A 5,239-nucleotide genomic window follows, 5' to 3' on the forward strand; every position below is an offset into this window, starting at 1 on the left:
ATCGAGCGGTTTTCTATGCTTTCATAAAAGCGTGACTCATTTGCCTTAAAGTACACTCAGCAGAGGAAAAACAGAGAAACGTTTCATTTGTGATTTTCTCTTCCGATTGAATCATTCGCAACGTTTTTGTGTGTTGAAAAGGAAAAACATCAATTTTTTGACACTTTGTTCGAGTGATGGTGGTTGCTACGCTTCATTAGGTAGCCTACAACTTAGCAGACAACCAGACCTTAAACCTTTTTAGCTTGAGAGTTTTAACAAAAACTATTATTCATTTGGTCAAACTAGGCGGTTTCAAACAAATGTAATCGATTTTAAGTAAGGACAAAAAAGCGCAATGTAGCCTACCTCAAAGTTAATATATTTTGTCGAAAAACCCAATGAATGAAATATCATGCTCGAAGTAGTGGTTGCCTAATATCGTTTTTTTTATTTGTTGTTTGTAAATTTCAATTCTTTCTTATTAAACTCAAAACAGTTTAAAATATCGCAAATTAATTTCAACAGGCACAACGAGTAAAATATTGCAACGTGGTATATATTCCCTGATTTATTTTACAAGAATCCCGACTTTCCCAGCATTAGCCCTCCTGCTAAAAGTAAATCCTGGTTTTGATTTTGTTGGGGTTGTTGCATTGGGGGAGGGTAAGGCATTGGGGGTGGAGGAGGCATCCCTGGCGGAGGGTAAACCCCAGGTTGCGTGGAGTAGGATGGTAGCAAACCTGGCTGGGGTGCTGAAATGTATTAACAATAAACAAACGTTCAAAAACATAATGAAAAAAAGATGCAATTTTATTTTTTTTAAATACAAAACCTGCTAGTTTGAAACATTACATACGGATCTGTTTATAAGAAAATAACGGCCCAAATAGACGCGAAATGCTTTATTGCAATTCAAGCGTTTCGGCAAATGCGCATGCCATCATCAGTGATATGAGCATGTCGCTTTGTACGTCTATCTGGGCCGTCATTTTCATCAATAAACTTGGGCTATATGTAAATACTCAAATTTAGAAAGGTCAAAAACAGTCATAGAACAAGTAGAGCTATTAACTTGAAATCTCAAATTACAATTATTGGCTTAATTTCAGCTTCAGTGACGAAATTAAAAGTTAGGAAATCAGTTTTTAAGTTATTTTTATTGTTATTTTTATTATTAAACTTCATCCCAACCTAAAAAGCCCTAACCGTCAGCATATTTTGAGATATACAGTTTTCAATTGGATGTGTGCTCTTTGCGCCACCTATCGAAACTCAGATAAATGCGCGACTGACGTGGGTTACGGTGTTAGTACCTATTTCTGGGTAATATGAGTTGATGAGGTAGGAATTTATGCCATACAGTGCTTGCTGGCTTATAGTAAGTATAACCTATATACATGAGCTATATTATTCGAAAAAAAATAGGCGACAGAGAAAACCTATAGAAAGCACTGTACTAGAGAAGCTAAATTAAATTCAAACCTTGTGGGTATCCGTTATTTATGTTCATGGTAGCATTTCTGGATCTCCTTTCTCTGTTGCGGTAATAAATGTATAGAACTATAAACAATCCAACGGTGATACAAACAGATGCAATAGCAACTTCCAATCTGAGCAAAATAAGATTTAAAAGTTTTATAAAGCACTAAAACCTTGAGCCACAAAACAAAAACTTGCGGTCAAAGAGGCATTGTTGATTTTTTTATTCAAACATAATATCAAAGAATTGTTAAATTATGCTCAAAGACACAAATGTGACCAAATTTATTCAAGTAAGGCCCAAATGTATACCGTTTTACTAAAACGCCCGGCCCGGTATAGAACGCCGTATGATAGGCCTGCCACACGTCCTCTTTTTTAAGGACATGTCCTCCTTTTTACAAAAACCAAGTTGTCCTCCGAGGACAAGAAAAAGTGCCCAAACGTCCTCCTTTTTAAAGAATTTCTGATTTACTAAATACATAAGTGACAATTATGCCTGTGAAAACAGCCAAATATACATCTTCAGCTATTTTTTTAAAGAATAACTTACATACATGTGGATTTTACATTTTTTTGAAAAAACAAGGTTATTTTCGTGTAGTGATGTGATAAACGTTAAACTTTATCCTAACTATAATCCAATGTCGTCTAATTTCTGAGGCGTTTTTGGCGGCCCTTAAAGTATTTTTTCATGTCCTTTTTTAAACAATGTGTCCTCCTTTTGGGGGATGGAATTAGAGTAGGCCTACCGTTTTAAAGCTCCGGGGAAGCTATGGAATTTAATGACCTTATGGACGTATGACAAGTTTTGATAACCATGACCATTATCAAACTAAACTTAGCATGAAGAGCTTGATTTAGCTTACGTAGAGCTTTTCGATCAGCGATTCTTAATCAGAAGTAAGTTTAGGCCCAAAGGTTTTCAAAGTGTCTTGCCGAATAAGCATGCAGATATTTTGAGTTTTAAACATTTTTGAATGCAGTAAGTTTAGGTGACATAAAAATATTTAACACTTAAAGAAAACCGAATTTAAAAAGCATTTACTGAACAATGATATGTACGTTCAAATATAAATAAATAAGCTTGCAAAATTAAAAAAAAAACTTTGGACTACATTTTGTTTTCAAAACTTCTTATAGTTACGGGACAGAAAATATTGACAATCACCGAATATATTAAACTCGAAACAGATTGCGGTCATCGTTTGATTTCGTAAAGACACTTCTAACTTATTTTAAAAACACATTGATTTGAAAAAAACATCTTTCACAAACTACTTACAAGTATTCTTCGAAAAAAGCTTCGATACTTCTAATTCCGCCTTCCCCAATTTCTCGACAATCGTCATAATTATCGTCGTTATTTTCGCACTGGTACGTGCCTTCATAAACTTGGCAACAAAATTCCCCAACGTTACACGTTATATCAGATCCACAGTTGCTGTCTGTCGGAAGCGCAAAAAAACATTGAATGAACAATGCAGTATACGCAAATATAATAAAATAATCAATTTAATAACCCACCTGTTATATTTACCTTCCTAAAGTAGAGCTACTAACACTGTAAGTCACACTACAGGTTTGATAATTTTTAATTGGTAGCGCAACGGAGCATAGGCGTTTGCTAATGAATAATACGCAATTGCCATTGCAAGCGCCAATGCTCCGTTGCGCTACCTATCGGAAATTAGCAAACAAAGACAACCGGCCTTTCAATAAAAAAACGTAATAAAAATTTTTACTTCAATAAAAAACAACGTCAGTAGTTGTGTCGAAATCGGGCACTCGGGTGACTGTAACCCTATTACAAACCAAACCAACACACTTACAGATCTTACCTTAAACACAAATTACATTTTTGAAACTTGTTAGCACTGGATTACTAGTATATGCAAATGTGATTCTTGCCGCTGAAATTGGCAAGGTAACATTTTACTAACTCAAACAACATCATACCTGCAACACTTGTCGAGTCATACGTTGTTGTAAAATTTGCCGACATCTTTACTTACTGCTGAATTTGCTGTGTACTTTTTTTGTAAATTTAACTTGGCTTTGTTTCGCTTCAAAAGCCTTTGTTACGTAAAGTACCTTAATTAATAACTTAAATGTTGCAAATTGGTGAATGTCAACCTAAAACCGCAAACATCGGCAGAAATCACCCTATGTTTACATCATTTTCAGCAGAATCGTGTGGCCGTTATCCTGAAAGGGTATAGAATAAAAAAATCATTTAGATTTTTGTCATGCATAGTTTTGTTGCCATTTTGCAGGAAAATAAGGCAAAATTTCTAAATACAAAATGTTTATTACACTAAATTCATGTGAACTTTAGTAATTTCATTTTCGGACAAACACGCAGCTCTCATTCGGTTTAATTTAACCCGTATTGCTGTTGAAAGCCCGACTGTGTTTGGGGGTAACTTCCTGGTGGGGGTGGGGGCATTGAGCCCTGGTAGAAGCCCGGAGGGGGCGGCGGTGCGGCTCCGGGACCCTGGTTGTACCCCGGAAATGGTGGGGGAGGGGGAGTCCCGTCGGGGTGTGTCCCTGGTGGGGGAGGGGGCACTGGGAAAGCGCCGGGAACACCTATTGTTTTTTATAATGCAATAGTTTTAGGTGTCCTGAAATATTAATACTAGCAGAAAAAAACGAGTTAAGAAGCAATTTTCTAACAACGTACGTTCAAATATAAACAGGACAAATCTAGTTGATTTAAAAAAATATAAAGTTTGTTCAAAATGTTTGAACCCCTTTAATAGGTTATACCAATTGCAAATAAGTTACTTCTGTGACATTTCTTGAAACATACAGACGTTCAACCGTTTTTCCTTACCTCCTTGCACCTGCCGGCTATTTTGTCGCTTTTTCCTAAACATGTAATACTTGTAGATCATAGAAGAGATGGCAATAACACCAATAAGCACACCAAGCAGCACGTTGTATCTTCGGACAAAATAAAGGCGGTTGATATTGTTTTCATACAACAAAGTAATGTAAATCTAAACCCATCTTTATTTGAACAGATATATATATATATTTTCCACATTAAGTATTCAGTGACGGGATTCAGTCGGTTCGCACTGGTTCTATAGAACCGTCTCGCGAAATTTTATGACACCAGCGAACTGGTTAGCATTACTGGTTACTGTCAATGGACTCTTTGTAACAGAACCGCCTGGAAAATATGACTTTTGTAATAGAACCGGCTGACAAAAACATTGAATTCCATCACTGGGTGTATTATTATCCACAGTTGAATAAAATGAAACATTTGTAGAGAGGGATCACTGTAAGCTTAATGCCAAGCAAAATCTGTTTTCGGGTTTTGCACAGAATACCAAATACAAACAAAAGGGAAATAAAAAGCTTTGCACACAATATACAAAACAAGATTTCTCGTTATAGTTGCCAAAGTACTGAAAATAAAGGTGAAGCAAACAAAGTATTTTGTTGCAATAGTTAAAAATGAGTGACAGATTTTCGAGCAAAACTTACACAGAGATTTTTTGTTCGTAACATTCCTCGTTATGTTTTTCGTTACTACAGAAGCCAGTGTCTTCGGTAAAGTAACAACAGTAATCGTGAGATTCACAGTCATTTTCTTCTCCACATATTTCACCTAGGACATGTAGATTTGTAAGGCTTACCACAAAAGTTACGAAAAGTTGATATTTGTCGCCTAAAAATTATTTAATTGTACAACCTTGGTACCAGCAATTTTCGTAACGCTTTGTATTACTGCAGAAGCCGTTATTCTCGTCATAGTTGCAACACC

General features: G+C 35.9%; 1 long non-coding RNA gene across 1 annotated transcript; it reads right to left on the reverse strand.

The window, feature by feature from the left end:
* Positions 1–492: 492 nt before the first annotated feature.
* On the reverse strand, positions 493–1,579 carry LOC145212351 (uncharacterized). The gene is made up of 2 exons (XR_013856676.1): positions 1,465–1,579; positions 493–734 (listed from the first exon to the last, which is right to left on the reverse strand). It is a non-coding gene; the product is annotated as an uncharacterized LOC145212351 (long non-coding RNA).
* Positions 1,580–5,239: the final 3,660 nt, after the last annotated feature.

Source organism: Phallusia mammillata, chromosome 1 (assembly GCF_965637545.1).
Source record: "Phallusia mammillata chromosome 1, kaPhaMamm4.hap1.1, whole genome shotgun sequence".
Lineage (NCBI taxonomy): Eukaryota > Metazoa > Chordata > Ascidiacea > Phlebobranchia > Ascidiidae > Phallusia > Phallusia mammillata.